The following is a 9,111-nucleotide window of genomic DNA, read 5'->3' on the forward strand; positions in this document are numbered from 1 at the left end:
TCCTACAACTCAATGACAATAGTATAGACAGCCCAATTATAAAATGGGCAAACGATATGAAAAGACAGTTCTCTGAAGAGGAAATACAAATGGCCAAGAAACACATGAAAAAATGTTCAGCTTCACTAGCTATTAGAGAGATGCAAATTAAAACCACAATGAGATACCATCTAACACCAGTTAGAATGGCTGCCATTAAACAAACAGGAAACTACAAATGCTGGAGGGGATGTGGAGAAATTGGAACTCTTATTCATTGTTGGTGGGACTGTATAATGGTTCAGGCACTCTGGAAGTCAGTCTGGCAGTTCCTTAGAAAGCTATATGTAGAGCTACCATTCGATCCAGCGATTGCACTTCTCGGTATATACCCGGAAGATCGGAAAGCAGTGACACGAACAGATATCTGCACGCCAATGTTCATAGCAGCATTATTCACAATTGCCAAGAGATGGAAAGAACCCAAATGTCATTCAACAGATGAGTGGATAAATAAAATGTGGTATATACACACGATGGAATACTACGCGGCAGTAAGAAGGAACGATCTCGTGAAACATATGACAACATGGATGAACCTTGAAGACATGCTGAGTGAAATAAGCCAGGCACAAAAAGAGAAATATTATATGCTACCACTAATGTGAACTTTGAAAAATGTAAAACAAATGGTTTATAATGTAGAATGTAGGGGAACTAGCAGTAGAGAGCAATTAAGGAAGGGGGAACAATAATCCAAGAAGAACAGATAAGCTATTTAACGTTCTGGGGATGCCCAGAAATGACTATGGTCTGTTAATTTCTGATGTTTATAGTAGGAACAAGTTCACAGAAATGTTGCTATATTATGTAACTTTCTTGGGGTAAAGTAGGAACATGTTGGAAGTTAAGCAGTTATCTTAGATTAATTGTCTTTTTCTTACTCCCTTGTTATGGTCTCTTTGAAATGTTCTTTTATTGTATGTTTGTTTTCTTTTTAATTTTTTTTTTCATACAGTTGATTTAAAAAAGAAGGGAAAGTTAAAAAAAAAAAAAGAAAAAGAAAAACAAGGAAAAAAAAGATGTAGTGCCCCCTTGAGGAGCCTGTGGAGAATGCAGGGGTATTCGCCTACCCCACCTCCATGGTTGCTAACATGACCACAGACATAGGGGACTGGTGGTTTGATGGGTTGAGCCCTCTACCATAAGTTTTACCCTTCGGAAGACGGTTGCTGCAAAGGAGAGGCTAGGCCTCCCTATATTTGTGCCTAAGAGCCTCCTCCCGAATGCCTCTTTGTTGCTCAGATGTGGCCCTCTCTCTCTGGCTAAGCCAACTTGAAAGGTGAAATCACTGCCCTCCCCCCTACGTGGGATCAGACACCCAGGGGACTGAATCTCCCTGGCAACGTAGAATATGATTCCCGGGGAGGAATGTAGACCCAGCATCGTGGGACGGAGAACATCTTCTTTGACGAAAAGGGGGATGTGAAAGGAAATGAAATAAGCTTCAGTGGCAGAGAGATTCCAAAACGAGCCGAGAGGTCACTCTGGTGGGCACTCTTACGCACACTTTGGACAACCCTTTTTAGGTTCTAAAGAATTGGGGTAGCTGGTGGTGGATACCTGAAACTATCAAACTACAACCCAGATCCCATGAATCTCAAAGACAATTGTATAAAAATGTAGCTTATGAGGGGTGACAATGGGAAAGCCATAAGGATCACACTCCACTTTGTCTAGTTTGTGGATGGATGAGTAGAAAAATAGGGGAAGGAAACAAACAGACAAAGGTACCCAGTGTTCTTTTTTACTTCAATTGCTCTTTTTCACTCTAATTATTATTCTTGTTATTTTTGTGTGTGTGCTAATGAAGGTTTCAGGGGTTGATTTAGGTGATGAATGTACAACTATGTAATGGTACTGTAAACAATCGAAAGTACGATTTGTTTTGTATGACTGCGTGGTATGTGACTATATCTCAATAAAATGATGATTAAAAAAAAAAGTTTACCTAAAAAAATTAAGCTCATAAAAAACTCGGATTCTATATAAATAAAAAATCACTGGCAATTCATCACCAATAGATATCATAACCTTTTAATATATTTCCTTCTCTTTTTCTTATGCTGCACATATTTTACGTAATTTGACTCATACACTACATTCTGAGTAATTTTGTATGTAAATTATAATTTTTAAAACACTTTAAAACCTGGCTGCATAATATTCCATTGCATGGATGTCCTTAGGTTACATTATCTATTTTCTATTGTTGGACATTTTATAATATTTCCAATTTTTTACTGTTCTGCTGTCATGGTGTATACACCCTCAAATGTAAATACTTCTGCACATTTCTGGATAGTTCTTTATACTGACTAAGAGAATTACTGAGTCAAAGGCTATGAACCTTTTGGGGGGCTCCAGATAGGTACTGCCAAAATGTTGAAAAATGTTGTATTAATTTACATTCCTAGAGAATAGCAATCAATGTTTTTTCTTCCATTATCACTAAAGTTAATAACATTATAAAATTTTAATAGATGAACATATAAAGTTTGTATCCTATCTTAATTTGCCATTTCTCATTACTAATGCAGCTGAACATTTTTCAGATATTTGAAATCAATGAAGATTTCCTGTTCTGTGAATTGATAATTTTCGTGTCCATTGTTTATTTCACAATGGAGTTTTAGTTGTTTCCTGTTTGATTTGTATGATGAGGTCTTGCTATCTTAAAAATACTAACTCTCAAAAATGTATATCTGTGACAAATACTTTTTTAGTTGGTAGCGTGATTTTAAAGTTTAATGTTTTTGAGAGTTTAATGGTTTTATGTAATCAATTTCATTAATATTTTTGTGATTTCTTAAACTGCATTTATACTCAATCTCACAAAGATTAGAAAAACATTCAACTTTATTTTCTTCCATACCTCCATTTATTAGATATTCAACTCTTTAATCCATTTTGAAACTATTTAAGTGTGTGATGTGAGGAGAAATCTAATGCGCTTTCCCCCCAAAAGTTAAGCACTTGCAAGCTAAGTAAACCATCAGCCTGATTTACTTTCCATCATTCCCTTATTAATATGCTATAGTATATTAACTCTAAATTCTTTATTCTGTTTATGAGCTTTCAATTACATTAAATCTGACTCCCTATTTCAGAACTAGTACCACAATATTTTTTAAATTGTACCTTTAAAAAATGTTTTAGTGTTTGATATGGTAAATTAACATTTCTACCTTAACTAGGCTTTTTTGCAGGTTTTTATTCCCCCTGAGATGTTCTGCACTGTTTTTTACACATCTCTTAATTTACTGAAGCCTTAGTTTAAGACCAACAGCAAAGTATTTATGTTGCTTTCATACAGATTCTGCTATTTCTTATTAGCTTATTCCTTACCATTTTTTATATTTCTTGAAAGCACTGTCAATTGGGTCTTTTTTCCTACATATTTTCCAACTGTTTGATACTGTTATATGAGAAAACCATTCTTTTTATCATCTAAAAAATTACCTAGACATCTTTTCTAAAATCTCCTATTCTGAGTTTTTCTGTCCATCAGATAAACAAAAGAGATCACACTGTAAGTGCTGCTCTGCAACATCCTTTTTACTACGCTAAATATGTATTCATCTTTCCAAACCAGTACCCTTAGATATACTGTAGTCATTTTAACAACTTCTTAGTTTCCTATCATGCAGGCAGGCCATGATTTATTTACTCATTCACTGATCCACAGATAAACACATTCCTTCTCAAGTTTTGCTTTTACAAAAAATGCTGCAGAATGGTCTTATACTTCTGCGAGCATTTCCATGGTATAAATTTGTAAAAGCAGAAACAATGGGCAAAAGGGTATCCACATTTGAACATTCTCTCTAGTTCTTCCCCACTAAGGAAGGCTGTTGAAGTCAGTCAGATATTCTATAACACACTAAGGTCTTGCATATAGTTTTAAAACCAGAAGAGATAATAAATGGCATCAAATAACTTCTTGGCATTAGTGAGACCAGGAGTAGGCTAACAAGAATGCTTTGGATTTTTTTTTTTTTTACATCTTTAAATGGTTGAAAAAAATCAAAAGAAGAATAAAAATTTTGTGATGGGAAAATTGTAAGAAATTCAAATTTTGGTGTCTGTAAAGTTTTACTGAAACACAGCCACACCCATCTGTTTACATACTGGCTACTTTTATGCTACAACAGCAGAGTCGAGTAATTGTGACAGAGATGGCACAGCCTGCTAAGCCTAAAATATTTACTATCTGGCCCTTCACAGAAAGTTTGCCAACCTTCAGTCTAAGCAATGACACTTTACATGTCAACGTTTTTTTTTTTAATCTTCATTTTATTGAGATATATTCACATACCACGCAGTCATACAAAACAAATCATACATTCGATTGTTCACAGTACCATTACATAGCTGTACATTCATCACCTAAATCAATCCCTGACACCTTCATTAACACACACACAAAAATAACAAGAAAAATAATTAAAGTGAAAAAGAGCAATTGAAGTAAAAAAGAACACTGGGTACCTTTGTCTGTTTGTTTGTTTGTTTCCTTCCCCTATTTTTCTACTCATCCATCCATAAACTAGACAGTGGAGTATGGTCCTTATGGCTTTCCCAATCCCACTGTCACCCTTCATAAGCTACATTTTTATACAATTGTCTTCGAGATTCATGGGTTCTGGGTTGTAGTTTGATAGTTTCAGGTATCTACCACCAGCTACCCCAATTCTTTAGAACCTAAAAAGTGTTGTCTAAAGTGTGCGTAACAGTGCCCACCAGAGTGACCTCTCGGCTCCTTTTGGAATCTCTCTGCCACTAAAGCTTATTTCATTTCCTTTCACATCCCCCTTTTGGTCAAGAAGATGTTCTCTGTCCCACGATGCCAGGTCTACATTCCTCCCCGGGAGTCATATTCCACGTTGCCAGGGAGATTCACTCCCCTGGGTGTCTGATCCCACGTAGAGGGGAGGGCAGTGATTTCACCTTTCAAGTTGGCTTAGCTAGAGAGAGGGCCACATCTGAGCAACAAAGAGGCATTTGGGAGGAAGCTCTTAGGCACAATTATACGGAGGCCTAGCCTCTCCTTTACAGCAACCGTCTTCCCAAGGGTAAAACCTATGGTAGAGGGCTCAACCCATCAAACCACCAGTCCCCTATGTCTGTGGTCATGTTAGCAACCATCAAGGTGGGGTAGGCCAATAACCCTGCATTCTCCACAGGCTCCTGAAGGGGGCACTACATATTTTTTTCCTTGTTTAATTTTTTTTTTCATACAGTTGATTTAAAAAAGAAAAAAAGTTAAAAAAAAAATACAACAAAAGAACATTTCAAAGAGACCATAACAAGGGAGTAAGAAAAAGACAACTAACCTTAGATAACTGTTTTAAATAGGAAATCCAATTTCCAAGAAAAGGGCAAAGTCAAATAGTGACTGAAAGAAATGTTCTAAGAGTAAATTAACATCTCTTTGCTCTCTGTATAAGTGAGGAGGTGAATAATCCCTTATTTCCTTCATTACTATGGTTGGGAAGCAACCATTGGAAGGACAAGTAGCTGTGACTGGTTACTGGATTCCACTTTCCATGGACTCTTGACCCAAGCTGCTTTTTTCCTCTAAGTTCAGTTTTAGCTTTTCACTTCTGCTTTGCCACCAAATAGTTACAATATAGTCATCGGGCATGAATAAGTTTTTGGAGTTGAAGAATGTATTTCCCCCAATGCTTTCAGAGGCTACCCTCTGTAGAGCAAAAAGGGAAAAGAAGACATGATAAAGCTTAAGTGAAGGGAAAATATAAGCACAAGTAAACATTTTGCTATTGCCATGAAAACTGGCACTCTGACAAGAACTAATTAATGTAAAGAATTAGTGAAAGAGAAAGTGAAATTTCTCACAGGAAGAAATTTAACAAAATTATCATACGATATTTGGGGTTGTTGCTGATAGTTACCACTGCTGCCTTGAGAATTTCGTTGTATGGTCGACCTGCCATTATTGGGAAATCTGTTATGAGTAGCTTCTGATTCAGAATCTTCTATTATCACAACATCATCATCATCATCATCGTCTTCAATAGTTATAACAACAAAATCTAAGAATAAGCAAAGAGAAAGTCTGGATAGGACATGATATTAAATAAGATGTTTCTAGAGAAAACTATCTTATAAAGTTATAGATTGTTCAACAAACATATTTTAAAGCAAATTCATGGAGACAGAAAGTGGACTAGACATTACCAGGGGCTTAGAGACTTAGAGGAAGGGGAAGGAGGTGTTTTTGCTTAATGGGTACAGAGTTTCTGTTTGGGGTGATGAAAAAAATACTGGAATGGTGATGGTTGCACAACATTGTAAAAGTAAAAATGCCACTGAATTGTACACTTAAAAATGGCTAAAATGGCAAAATTTATGTTACATATATGTCATCACAATTTTGTTTAAAAACATATTTTAGCTGAAAATTTTTGTATTAAATATATTTATACCCTAATTATTGCAAGTTAGCTAAGAAATCAATTATTTAGTATGACGCTCTGAGATATATATGTGCATGTATGTATACACACACATATAATATTATTTCTAATACTTCCAATTTTATAGAGCAGTTAAATTTCTTCTCTTGTAAGAAATGTGGGCACCTGTCCCACATTACCATGTCCTCAATGTTATGCTTTTAACTTTTAAATGATGCTATTGATGGTAGCCACACTTTTGGTGACCACAAATTTCCAAATTTCTCTAAAACGTAGTAATTTTTATGATGATAAATAATGCAGAAGTAAAATGCAAAAGTAAATGTCATCATGAAACAAACTAAATTCAAAATGAATCTCAACACGTAAAATAGATAACCACCAATAAACTAGATGTGAAATATCAACTCGGTAAATCATTTTAATGAAACGAAGAATACATTATGCAAATATATAACTAAATGGGCTTTCCTATTTCTTAAGATTGGCCTGAAAAAGAAAAACATTTTTAATCTTGAAGTATTCACTCAGCACGTTTACATCACATCACAACTTGGATTCAATATATCTGTTTCATATAGACCAAAGTAGAAGAATAAATTAGCAAATATGAGGGGCTGGTGGTGGTGTGAAAGTGGAACTAAATTAGGAATCAGGTGATGCGGGTTTCAATTCAGCTTCTGTCACTATACCCGGCTATGACCCTTGGACCAGATACATCTACTCTTTTGCCCCTGTTTCCTCATCCATAAAACACTAAGGTGGGTTTGGAGGGTCGTTCTGAGCTCTACTTAAGAGTCTTCAAGGAAAAAAAACATTAAAAAACATAACATCAGAAATGACCTAATTATCCAAACAAAACGAAATTAGTTAAATAAATTATGGTCCTTCCATCTGATGGAGTGATACGCAACCAATAAGAAGTACGCTCTCAAAGAACATTTATGGATATGAGAAATGCTTGTGAAACAATGTTAAAGGAGAGAAAATAATCCAAAGCAGAAAAACAGAGTATAATCATTCAAACTCTGACAACGGAAGGAAACCCACTAATGGTTATCTCCAGGTGGCTATCTCTGGGGGGACAAGATTATTTTCTTCATTAGACTTCTCTGAATTTGTTCGATTCCCTACAATAAACTTAGACTTTATCATCAGAAGAAAGCAATGAAGGTAATTGAAAATTTACTTTTAAGGCAAGCTTTCACACAGCAACAGATTTTTCATACTAGAGGTAGTAACGTTACTGACAACTCCATAAGGTTTCTCAGTAAATTTCTTGACTTTCAATTAGCTCCTTTAGCTATACATATAATCTTTACAACCAATTTTTAAAAACAAACTTTATAAGATTCAGAAGTTTCCTGAAAATTCTGCCCCAAGGCGCCGAATCTTGCCATGCACTTATCAGATAAATATCACAATGGTGAGGGCTGAAAACCGCACTTCACCCAAACCACTCCGAATACACAGCAAGAACAGCCAGATTACAATGGCCAGGCCGCTCTAATTTTTTTTTCTTGTAAACAAAACTGCGTATCGATACCCTGAACAATCACTTTCTAAATCTCCTGGCAGCACTCTCAAAAGCAGCCCTTCCGCCGCACACACCAAACTTCAGAGACTACAAAGTCTGCCAGATATGAATAATGCAGCCAAAATTTTATCCACCGTCCAGCACCTGCTGCAGGCCAGACGAGTCAGACTCAAAACTGAATCTAGCCCATGCCCTGATTTAAACGCGATCCGGAAAAGTTACTTGTAAAATCATGATACCAAAGCATTAAACCACAGTTTACCGCTTCGCCTTGGAAAACACTTATAAAAGCAATCCGAGTTCTGGGAGAGGCGGGGAGAGGAAAGAGAAGGCGGGAGAGGCGCGACCCCAAACAGCTTAAGTTAAAGCCTTTTTCTGAAACGATCGCGGTCAACCCACCGGGGACCGGCTCTGGGGCGCGCACGGAGGGGTGCCCCTATTTACGGGGAACCCCACATTTTGGAGTATTTCCTCACTCCAGCATCAACCTCCATGAAGCAAAGAGCAGGCTCCACATGCGGGGACTCGTCGACAACACACCTACACCCCTCTTCACTTCCTCCCCGTCTGCACCTTCACAATAAAGCAGCGAGGCTGCAGTGCCTGTCTTTCATCAACCGCGGTTACCCTCAAAGCCTCAAAACCAACGTCTCGGTCTCAAAAGCTGTTTTCTGAGTCGACTTGCCAGTCAATTCTTCCACCTCGAAATTCGGTTTTAATTCTCAGAGTCGCTGTCCTTCCTCGCCCCCTCCCTCCACCCACAAGGACAGGGGAAGGATGAGGATGGATCAGCCCGTCCCAGATAGTCGGCACCCATCAAAGACCGATCCAGAAAATCTGCACCCATCAAGGATCGACCCGTCCCAGAAGATATGCACTCGTCAAGGGTTGAACCGTTACAAAAAGTCGGCACCCAGGGACCGACCCGTCCCAGAAGGTGGTCACCCACCAAGAATCGACCGGTCCCAGACGGCTGGCACCCGAAATGAATTCACCCGTTCCACAAAGTCGGCACCTGACAGGCGCAGCACTGGCGTCCAGGGAGAGCCCGAGGCACCTCCCCCGACTACCACCCGTCCGCAGCGCCGCTCAACT

The sequence above is a fragment of the Choloepus didactylus genome, chromosome Y (genome assembly GCF_015220235.1).
Source record: "Choloepus didactylus isolate mChoDid1 chromosome Y, mChoDid1.pri, whole genome shotgun sequence".
In the NCBI taxonomy this organism is placed as follows: Eukaryota; Metazoa; Chordata; class Mammalia; order Pilosa; family Megalonychidae; genus Choloepus; species Choloepus didactylus.